Source organism: Saccostrea echinata, unplaced genomic scaffold (assembly GCF_033153115.1).
Source record: "Saccostrea echinata isolate AGI-Se365-2 ecotype Australia unplaced genomic scaffold, CSIRO_AGI_Sech_v1 ptg000005l, whole genome shotgun sequence".
In the NCBI taxonomy this organism is placed as follows: Eukaryota; Metazoa; Mollusca; class Bivalvia; order Ostreida; family Ostreidae; genus Saccostrea; species Saccostrea echinata.
Window position 1 is genome coordinate 10,865,656 of NW_026889754.1, and position 12,397 is coordinate 10,878,052.

Genomic DNA, 12,397 nt, shown 5'->3' on the forward strand with positions numbered 1-12,397 from the left:
ATTTCATTTAATATTTTATTCGCTGAATTACAGGAAAATTCCATAATTATTTTTATAAACAATTTTTTTCTCGATATCGAGGTAATTGTGTTTTATTTAGAATAAAATTCAAAATATGTTACCTTAATTAATTCCTACTAGTAATGGAACTTTTGAAACTTAAATGTACATGTATGTAATCTAATATACGTTCTTTTGTCGACGCCCTTAAAATGTATTTATCATTCTGTTCGCATACAATATCAAGTTTAGTAGAAAAAATTAATTTGTTCAAGGTAAGATGTCTAATAAATTTGTAATATTCAAATACAGTTACGCATGTATGTCTCATTCTACATATTTTGGAGGCGCGTGTGTATGTGGGATTTTGTATTTCCATACGCTCGATATGCGTAGATTTGGAACGCTTTGTATATACACAGTTGTACTGTAATTAATTATAGGTTCCCATTATTTTTTTCTGAAAATCGGAACACATTTATCAGCTCTCTTAAGGTTTTACGGACACATACAATGTACACGCATGCAAGTACAGAACATGCAAGTTTTATAATTTAAGTGCATATGCAAGAGCGCCCCAAATATATGCATATCGAGCGTTTGAAATACAGAAAAATCTAAATCCCAAGTCTTTTTTTTCCATGACCTTGCAATAAAATATCGGTTAAACTGAAATGATTTTATTGATTTACAGCATATATTAAAGTGAAATTATAGGTCCGCTGAGTTGATCATGAGTAGTTTCTATAACGGGTAGTCCTCCTGGCCAGTCATCGTCACGGTTTGTAACATCGTAATTACACAGGTAAATACTAAGATGTCAATCTATATATTTTTCATAAGAAATGAATTACCGGGAGATGTCTCGTTTACTCTGACCATATATTGACAGCGTTTATGAACAGCTGTTAAAACACAGGCCTTTGTAAACCGGTCAATCACAAAAAAGAAAAATCCGAGACATAAAAAACAGAAAATATAAATGTCTCTGGAAATAACATTTTCTTTAGATAACTAAAATAAATTAATGTCCGCCGATTTTTTAATTAATCCAAACATTCATTGATGTGTACCTGTACAGGCAGTGTGTCACCTTTTTTGAAACCTTCGTCCAAACGAACAATATATCTTGAATGAATTAACTAACCCCTTCAGTACACACACATTCGCCTACACCTGAAATCTAATCAAAATCAGATCTTTTTACGGCCCAAAATTCATTCTGATAGTCGCTGTATTTCTACTCTGATTGACTATTCATGTACCTTTAACAAATATTCTTCAATTTTCTTCGAGACCCCTGCATCACTAGTCAGGCCGATATCCACGACCCAAACCACTACAGTTTTATTAACTAATATCTTCATTTTCTTTTCATTAAATCTTTTTTTTTAAATAAATTTTTAATTATAAGAAATCCATGCAGGTGCTCCACGTGTCAATTATTGTGATAGAAGTACTTACTACGTGACCTGATCATAATGCATTCATACTGGTCAACTCTGTGATGCATGGTGTGTATTTATCAAACCTTTCAAAATCTTTCCTCTTGACCACATCTTTAAGTGTATTAAAAAGTCAAACGACTTCCTGTCAATTTTGAATATCGCTGCCACACGTGAATTTTGAACTTTGATAACCAATTTCATTATTTTCATCAAAATGCAAACAAACGACTGAAGCATCTTGAACACAAAAAGGGTGGGTGGGGTGCATAACTACATGTATAAAATAAAAAAAAGCAAAGGCGGATCCAGGGCCGGCGCGCCGCCCCTCCCCCCTTCCGTTTGAATTTTTTGTATGTATATGTAGAACTTATATGTCCATTATTTTAAAATCAAGGAAAAAACATCTCTTATTTGTAAGAATTTGTCAACTTCGGGGGGGGGCTTCGCCCCTGGATCCCCACCAGGGCTTTGTCATAGACCTACTAGGGGCTTCAATGCATCCCCCAGACCCCTCCTCTGCCTTCTACTTTGCCCCCCTTCCCCGTTATGAAATTCCTGGATCCGCCACTGCAAGGGACGTAATAAGCAAGAATAATATAGCTTTGAAGGGATGTGATCTTCGGTATTGGTACTTTTACCTATGATATATACACAAAGACCTCTAGATCTACACGACAGAAATAAAACTTGAGCGGCAGCTCTGCTTTAAAACATGTATCTACTTTTCGGTACAATCAGAGAAAATTATAAGTATTTAGCAAATCCTTGCTACAAAGCACAAACACCATAATATTTAACTTGACATGTAACTACATGTGTAAGATTATTCCATCAATAATCCACGAACATACATTAAAAGGATTATAAATACACGTATCTGTAGAAATTAAAAAAGCAATTTGGAATTTTAAAAACTGTCGGCGAGTTTCTTATTGCTGCTATTGCGTTGAACATGCCATTTGATTGACAATCTCTTTATATATGCCAGGACAGACATCTCTACATGTAACTTTTCAGGGACGTAGCATCGTTTTTGAAAAGGGGGGGGGGGGCAGCCAGAGAAAAAAAAATCAACTTACCTGAAAAGACTTCACAACCAAAACCAAAAAAAGGAAAATTGCCCAAAATCCTATTTCCTGGCGGAAGGGGGTGGGGGCAACGGGACTATACTGCAACAAAAAGTGGGTGTCAACGGGACTTTCAATGAACATTACTTAAGTAAAAAGTTAGGTCTGAAAAAAGGGGAGGGGGGCTGATCCTACGTGCCTGCTCTTATAGCTCATACTTTATTTGATCTGCAATATCATAAGTTTACTTGAGTGAATACCTCGGGGTCTCTCTTATCCTTTCGACAGCCTTTTAGTTTGACCAACTATCAAAATTTAGCCTTTTGAACAGTTGGCGTTAGGGCTTTCATACTTCACATCCGAAATTCTTTGTGACAAGACCTTTCCCTGGGAATAAATATTTTTGACCTTGTGACCTTCACCTTGGAGTTTGACCCACTTTTTAAAAAAAATAACCTTGGCAATACCTTTTGAAAGGTTGGGACTAGCGTTTTCACATTCACAAGTGTATTCCTTGTGACAACGCCGTTCATTGGATATCAACAATTTTTACTATTTGACCTTGACCTTGGAGTTTGACGTACTTTAAAAAAAATTAAAAGTTTTGACTTTTTACCTCTGACCTTAGAGTTTGACCTACCTCTGAAACATTTTAATCTCATTCATAACTTTTCAACGGTTGGTGTTAGGGTTTTCATGTTTTTACATGTGTGTTTCTTGTGACAAGACCCTCCCTTGAGTACCGACAGTTTTGACTTTTGTCCTTGACCTTGGGGTTTGACCTCCTTTAAAACAAACGTTGACCTTTGCCATAACTTTTGAATAATTAATGCAAGGGCTTTCATATTTCAATGTCTATTTCTTGTGACAAGGCATTCCTTTGGATACCGTTAATTATCCTTGACCTTAACATTTGACTTTAGTATAAAAAAAATTAACCTTTGCCATACTTTTCAATAGTTAGTCCTAGCGGTTTCATATTTCACAGTTATATTCCCAGAGACGAGATCTTTCTCTGGGTAACATAATTTTTTATCTCTTGACTTTGACCTTGGAGTTGGATACGGATTTGAGAAACTTAAACCTTTGCCATAAGCTGCTATACCGGGGCATCAGTGTTTCACAAATATGTTCAATATCCAAACTGGACAAAAACATTCACAATGAATCCTTAAATTATTGTGTGGAACCTGTTAAATTATTTGACTCGATCTATGGTCTGAAAGAACATGGCTGAACTTATCCAGTCAATGACTCAAAGTTTGGGATTTTTCTTAACCACACAGCTAGGTTAAGGACTCCCATATATATATATACGTCAGCCTATGCAGAGGTTCGGGAAAGCTATTATGACGTCACGTTAAAACAATACAAATGAATCTCGGTGAATAAATACTATATGTTCTTTTTAATACACACTAAATAATTTTGTTTCTCATAAATATTATAAAGATAAATGGACGTGCAACTTGTCTTGCCATAATATCACTTAGCGTATGTAGAATGAAAGCCAGCTTCATCTCGCTGTAGGGGAGAGGCAGCGAAAGTCGGACGGTTTTTCGGACCCCCTCGTCTGCACCTTTGGTAAACGCTCCAAACTCTTCACATATATCCGGAAACTTTTACATCACATAAAATGATGTTTTTACCCTCTTTCTATTCTTAATTTTCATTGGTTAAAAGCTTTGTAATGTTATAAATCAAAACCAAACACGGGAAGGCAAGGGCTGATAAAGTCGGACATCGACAGTGAAAGTCGGACATGTAGAATTTAAAGTCGGACACATACTGGTTTCGACATTTAAAGTCCAATTTTCTTCATCTTTTAGGCTAAATCATAGAGAGTAGGACACGTAGTGTGTGTGGTGGGGGGGGGGGGGCTCACTTTTTTCCCAAGCATTACTTTTCACAATTGAAAATTATTTTCAATGAAAGGCTGGTTGCCCCACCACCACCTTTTTTTTGTTGCAGTATAGTCAAATCAGGGCAATCTGGTAATGTATGAATAAAATTTGGTTTTGAAAGAAGTTGGAACCCTCTCACTAACCCCCGAAATAGGATTTTTGAATTTGGACAATTACCCCCCTCCTTTTTTTTTTTTTTTTTTTGCTCGTCGTTTTTTTTTTTCTTCAGATAAGTTGATTGTTTTTTATTTGGCTGCGCCCTCCTCCCACTTTCAAATACGATACTACGTGTCTGGGCAAACTTCGTGAACATTTACGTGATTATTATGTCATAAACTTAGTAGTCATTGTATGGATTATTTAGATAAACTTTCCATTTAGACCAAGAAATTTAAATGAACATATAGTATCTTGCGATCTATAAACCAATGCGTTATCGTGTGAATAAATTTTTAGGTTTAAATTGTTTCCAAAATTAAACCCATTTATATAATAAGACAGATAGCCGGAAAGGAGAAAACTATATATCCTTCAATCTTTAAAGTGGAATCAGTAATCTATGGAACTAATTTTATTTTTCAACAAGGAAAGTTCTTTTTTTTTTTTTCAAAATAAACAATGAAACTGAGTGCCGAGTTATAAACATGAAACTCAAATAAAGCCGTGAAAAAAAAATATTTGTGTTGAATTTTTTTTTGACTTTTTCGCGGCCTTTTCTTCTTTTATTTTCCTCAGTTCCAATATTTCTCGTTTCTCTGACTGTTAAAATTCTTTGAGATGTTTTTTGGTTTTATAGGTGTTTTTCGTTGTTTTTCTGAAATGAAACAATTTCTTTAGGTAGACGTATCTTTTTTTATTTCTTCCTTCCTAAAAGTTGCAGGGAATCAGCATGCAGAATTTGATTTGCAAAAGCGAAAATATTCTTAAATTACCAGTAAATTATATTACATAATAAGGTTCCGGGTTCAAATCCCATCCCATACCGTATTTTTTATTTTTTTTTTCGAAATGTTAATAAATTGTTATAGTTTTTAAGAAAATTGACAATTAAAAACAATGTATTGTGTGTTGTCCGACTTTAAATTCTCCTCTGTCCGACTTTAAATGACCCAGAATGTAAAGTCGGACAGTTTAATTTTAATGGTTTTTATAAATAAATATCCACCAAATTATTATTATTAAGGGAATAGTTAATATTTATCATGTAAAAGTATGCTTCAATTACAAAATATATTAGCCATCACAGAATACAGACAGCAAACTGAAGATTTCTCCAAGGATCACTATGTGTTGCGCATGCGAGTTTTTATCCGGATCCGTGAGATGCGTATGTACCCGACGAATTTTAGAGGTTATTTCAAACATTTTCATGACTTACATTTGAATGAAACAACCAATAACACCCTGTAAACAGAGATACTTAAGAAAAATACAAACGACACTAAATGTAGTAATGATTTTATTCTGAAAAAGAAGAGTGTCCGACATTCGATGTTGTCCGACTTTAGCTGTTCCGCCCCTACTTACTGAGATGACGTCATTTCGTAGTTTGACACGCAGTTTCTCTGTACTTGAGGCGTGGATCAAGCTTTTATCGTAGCTTGTAAAAACAAAAATAATACGAAACACGCTTAGTCGGACCAAAAGAGAGACATATTCTGAATATATTAATCCACATTTTATTGTCATACTAAATTGATAATGTGTAGAGTTTATATAAAGCCCTAGGGTGCACATTTGTACAGTAACGTGCCAGAATGAGGGGTCCAGCCCCTCGAAAATATCAAAAGTTCAACGATATCCGCTTCACTATGAATTCTGAAATTTTCAACACATGTAGCAATTATTCCTACTATTCTGAAAAGTGCTGGGAGCTGGTTGTGCATTGTTTATTTATTCCGTAATGTAGCATTATTCCAATGCGTATTACATTTTTGTCTGGAGTTTATAGAAAGACGGCTAAATTTGAAACAATTTCCGAGCATGAGGAAGTTGCTCCCAGCACTTTTCGTGTTAAGGAATTTGTGTCAAAGAAAACATAATAAATTTTATAGCTGAAAAATGCCCGTATATCGTGAACTTTTACGATCTTTGTTGTAGTACAAAAATGTTCTAATTTTAAACCTGTCACGTGACAAACAGCTGATGTAAGTGATGTCGCTTTGGCCGAACTCAGCAGAGACCCGATTTATACAAATGCAAACACCACAATTCACATTTATCATAACTAATGCTGTAAAAAAAAAAATGATTAAAATTGTATTCATTTTCCCTGAATATGTTAAGGCGTATATTTCATGGGCGTCCTTAACCTAGCTGCGCAGTGTGTGTTATGGTCTTGATGAAAGGTCATTTTGATGAGTTTGGATGAGAAACTATAAATTCGTTACCGTCTTTTTCTAGTGAAACATTGTTGGTATCATGCAGAGTGTGACATGGCCTAAACCCAAGTTCAAGGTCACTAAGGACAAGATATTTTGACTGGATGTATGAACCGTATGAACATGTGTGAATTTGAGAAGTCAGTAATACACAGATGGGTTTTGCCCATAACCAGAGTGTGTCATGGCTTTCGCAAGGTTATTTTGACAAGTTCAAGGTCACATACATTCCTTTATCATCTTTTTACTACAGAGTGAAACATTGTTAGTTGATACTCCTTACAAGATTGCTTATAACCTTATGATATGGCATGACCTTTACTCAAGGTCATTTCTTCCTGCCTGCAGCTCCAAAGGAAGACCTACTCGTTGCTTTGCAACGAGCTCGGCTCTAGTTTAAAACAATTCTCGTGCATGTGCCTGTGTTAGATGTGTGTGTGTGTGTTTTGAATATGTGTATGAATGTCTAGCCCTCGAGAGAAAAAGTCACAAGATAATGTAACTCCAGGTCAATTTTTTTTAAAGCTTCCCTTTTTTTTTTTTTTGCAAAAGCTTAATAAAACGTGTGTGAAAATTATTTACTGTTGTATTCAAATCGGACTTAACTGGTTAACAACATGGTGAGAATCTCATTAAATAATAGAAAATTACATATCGATATAAAACTGGACGAACTTCAGCTGTAATCATATTTTATAATATAATAAAACATAGGTATACATATGTTCCATAAAACTCTATATTTTAAATGAAATTTGTATCGCTCTTGATATAATATGCAAACAAAAAGTTCGTAACTTTTTTTTTTATTCGGACCAGTGAACCTTCGGACTTGTGGGCTTTCGGACTAGTGGACTGTCGGACTAGTGGACCGTCGGACTAATGAACCTTCGGACTAGTGGGTAGACCCCCTGGCAAACGTGCAAGCCATTAAAACGGAATCAATTTCTATTCCATACGAAGAAGAAGACATCCAAAAGATGTAATATGCCTATTACCCCCAAAGCTCTGTGATAAAGCCCAATGGAGTGCTGATGAGAATTTCTCAAAGAGCTGACAGGAAGATGAGCAACCCATAGGTAAACATGTGCCATAGTAATATTTACCTTCCCATACAAAGCCAAGTAAATGATAATCATCAGGGTGAATAGGGAGTAAACGAAAAGCATCCTCAATGTCTACTTTCGCCATAAGCGAATTAAATCCATGTGATTGAACTAAACCGATAAAAGTCTCTATATTTTCGTAAGAAACGGAACAAAATTCTCGTGGAATTGAATCATTAACTGACTCTCCTTTAGGAAAGGACATGTCATGAATGACACGGTATTTCCCGATCTCTTTTTTAGGAACCAAATCTAAAGGCGAACAGACAAAATTTGGAAATGGGGGTTGATCATAGGGACCTTTGTATCGTCCTAATCTTAGTTCCTTATTTATTTTATCACAGACAATTTCAGGGTTGTCAATAGCACTTTTATGATTTCTACATTTTAAAACTGACTGTACAGAAGGTGCTGCACAAATACGAAAGCCGGAAACTAAAAAATCTCTGTCAATCTGATTGTACCTTTTAAGGTGATACGCCAGTCTATCACACTTCACTGGTGTTCTGAGATTTGGGGGAACTTTGTGATTTTTTTTGGCAGAGCTGCAGGTGTCGGTTGCGTGTTTTTTGCCACAGTGCACGCACAGATGTTTGACTTTGCACTCTGAGAAACTACACTGCCCTGTACTGCAGAATCTCCAGCAGAAACCTCTTGGGTAGTTTGGTCGCTTCTGGATCTTAGCCTGAAAGGGGGTTTTGACGCGCTTTGAATTTGAGGAGAGGTTGTATATTCCAGATTCCTTCTGGCTTGTTGCCACCCGTCACAACTCATCATGCATAACCGACCACTCAAGTTTATGAACTTGACGAAGTTTTCCAAATTCTTCATCGTAGAATCTTACTGCCTGGAAACCATAGTCTAGTGATAGTTTTCTAATGTTGTTGCCGCACTTAATGAGATCTAAAGCAAGAGATGGATATTTTGTGATGTACAAAGACATGTAAATATCAAAGGCATTATTCCACTGATGGACTTTAAGAAGTATTTTTATAGGGGTAGAATGGCAGTTATAAGCTTTACACCCGAAAAAATATCATGTACTTCGTCAGGTTGCTTGACATGTGGTAACAAGGCAGCAAAATCTACGTATACGTCATCAAAAACGACATTCCTATGTTTGTCACTGACATGATACGCCAAAGGTTAAGCATTTTTGACAATAAAAATGTTGCTAAAATTTACAGGCATTGATGTACTACCTTCGACGGATCTAACAGATGGTAAACTATTGCCAGGAGTTGCTGTCAATGATGATGTTGATGGTGCAGGTTGGCTCATCGTAGAGCGTGAAGTCAAGTTACCAACTAATGATACCAGATCTGGCGGCATAGTGGGTGGCTGGCTAGTGACAGTTTGTGCCGTTGGATGGTCGATGCGAGGAGTTGTAAAAACAGACTGGGTGGAAGTGACGGGCTGGTTAATACTAGAAGAGTTTTGAATTTTCTTAAGAAGGGCTGCTGCAATCTCGTCTGCAGAGGGTAACTGTACAGATTGTGAGGGATTGGATGCTTGTTGTTCCGGAAAACGTTGGTTAGGTTCATTGGGTGGAACTGCCTTTTGTAGGTCACCCGAGTCATTCAGGTGACCTATTGCTATCCGTTTTCGTTCGTCGACGTGCTTCGTGTGTTAACATTTGAACATTTAGCTTCCTCATTGAAACCGCTTAACCAATTTCAACCAAATTTGGCATATAGCATCTATGGGTGAAGGGAAACAAAAATTTTGTGAATTTCATGGTCTCTGCCCCCCTGGGGCATGAGGGATGGGGCTAAAACCACCAAAATTAATACAATCTTTAAAAATCTTCTTTACTCCTGGACATAAAGCAGTCAAACTTTGGCATGATTGTAATGAGCATTGAGCCCTCTACTAAAATTGTGAAATTCATGGCCCCAGGGTCAGGGGTTCTGGTGCTAGGGTGGGGCTATATGGATCATATAGTGAAGGTGCATTATTCATTCATTACCATTTTGATTCAAGTTAAAGAAATTACAATATAGAAATCATATTCATTAGTAGCAATGAGATTTATATCTCCTATCAAAGTTGACCAACCTTTAAAATATTATGATTAATTTTTTATAGAAACCTAAAAGTTATATTTAATAAAAACAAAGAAATTTCAATGAATTAATGTACACACATATAAATCATTTGTAGATGGTGGAAGAAGAAGAGATGAAAGAAGAAAATTTTGAAGGACTCGTTGAGTCCATTTCATTTGACAGGTATACAGTCTTATACGGTGGATGAGGACATTGTCAATTATTTTATATTGACAATCTCACCAGAAATAGATCAATCCTATTTTGGAATTGAAATGAAAATGAAATGAAAATCCTTTATATAACAGATTTATAACGTCCGTAAACACGTATGAGCAGTACAGAATTCTGACGACTTTACGATTTACTCAGTCAGGTTAAAGAGAATTCATTTGCACATGATTTGACAATAACCTCTGTACAGTATACACGCCACCTCTGAACAGTATGTTCTTTCCTCCCAGAAGCAGCTTAAAGATCTAGAGCATTTTTGTACTCATCCATTGAAATTCTGATAAATCGGCAGAGAATGACAGGAGTGGGGTAGCATTAGCACTTGCTGAAAAACATTGCAATAAAAACACTGAAATGTAATGAATAAGTACGTATGTGTTGAAATTGTTTAAATTCATTTCCATCATTTTCAGAATGGTACAGTCTTCAGAACCATATTCTTCTACAATGATTTTTCGACTGTTTGAAATAATTTTTTTTTATAAAGTGCAAACAATGCATGATCTTTTTACAAATATAAGTCCTAGTACTATTTTACAATACTTGCAAGAAACTGATTTTTTTAGCAAGATTTATATATATACATTTTAAAGTAGGGGGTCTAGTAGTGACGTCATATCCGGATCGGACTCTGGTAAAGTTTTTATGCCCCAGGATCGAAAGATCCCGGGGGTATATTGTTTTTGTCCTGTCTGTCTGTTTGTCTATTTATCTGTTTGTCCGTTTGTCTGTTGTCACCTTTAACCTTGCCCATAACTTTTGATTGGTTGGAGCTATGACTTTCATATTTCACATGTGTATTCCTTGTGACAAGACCTTTCTTTGGGTGCCATTATATTTGACTTTTTGACCTTGACCTTGGAGTTTGACCCACTTTTGCAAAATTTTATGAGACTTTAACCTTGGCCATAACTTCTGAACAGTTGGTGATTGGGGTTTCAAACTTCACATGTGTATTCTTTGTGACAAAGCCTTCCTTTGGATACCAACAACTTTTACCTTTTGACCTTGACCTTGGACTTTGACCTACTTTTGAAAAACTTTAACCTTGGCCACAACTTTTGAACAGTTGGTGCTTAGGGTTTCAAGCTTCAGATGTGTATTCCTTGTGACAAGACCTTCCTCTGGATATCAACCACTTTGACCCTTTGACCTTGACCTACGAGTTTGACCTACTTTTGAAAAACTTTAACCTTCGCCATAACTTTCGAATGGTTGGAGCTAGGGCTTTCATACTTCACATATGTAATCCTTGTGACAAGACCTTTCTTTGAATACCAACCACTTTGACCTTTTGACCTTGACCTAGGAGTTTGACCTACTTTTGAAAAACTTTAACCTTGGCTATAACTTTTGAATGGTTGTTGCTAGGGCTTTCATACTTCACATATGTAATCCTTGTGACAAGATCTTCCTTTGGATACCAACCACTTTGATCTTGACCTTGACGTTTGACTTTTATTTAAAAAACTTTAACCTTCGCCATAACTTTTGAACAGTTGTATCTAGGTCTTTCAATGTAAAAGGAACATAATTATTTTTCTGGTTTTAATTTGTAAAGAGAAGTGCATTGCCAAAATAAATTGTATGTGCCAGAAAAATAAAATGTGCTTTGAAATACATTTTAGGTCAAGTTCAATTTTTTTTTCAACTTTTTAAAATTAAAAAAAAAGAAAATTGAAAACTAGAAATACATCCATAGGACATGAATGCCCCGCTGAGTGTATATTAGTGATGTAACATGAAATATGTTTAAGTGTATGATGTTTGATGAAAGTATCTTGAACAGTTTCTTTAAATAGAAATTAAAATCTAAGAAATTGGACACAGATGATAAATTGTCACCAAATAATGTACAAGTTACATAAAAATACCTTAAATTGTTTCTTTAAATTTAAGCAAAATACAAATGAAAGAAAAGGGAGGTCAAGGTCACAGGAAAATGCATGGTCAAAAGTTTTTGATGCAGTTGAATAGCTCCCAGTGATGGTATCAGCACATTATATTGAATAAAAATATTTTGCAGGGTTTAATTAAAATCAGTATCTATCAGCGTATGAAATTAAATAAAATATCTTCGTTTCTTTGAAATTTAGCTTTCATCTGAGCTTAATGCAAAATGTTATGAAAGGACAGACGTAAGGACGGATATGACAAACACTATGTGCCCTGGCCATATTTCTGGTGGGGCATAAAAAAATACAAACAG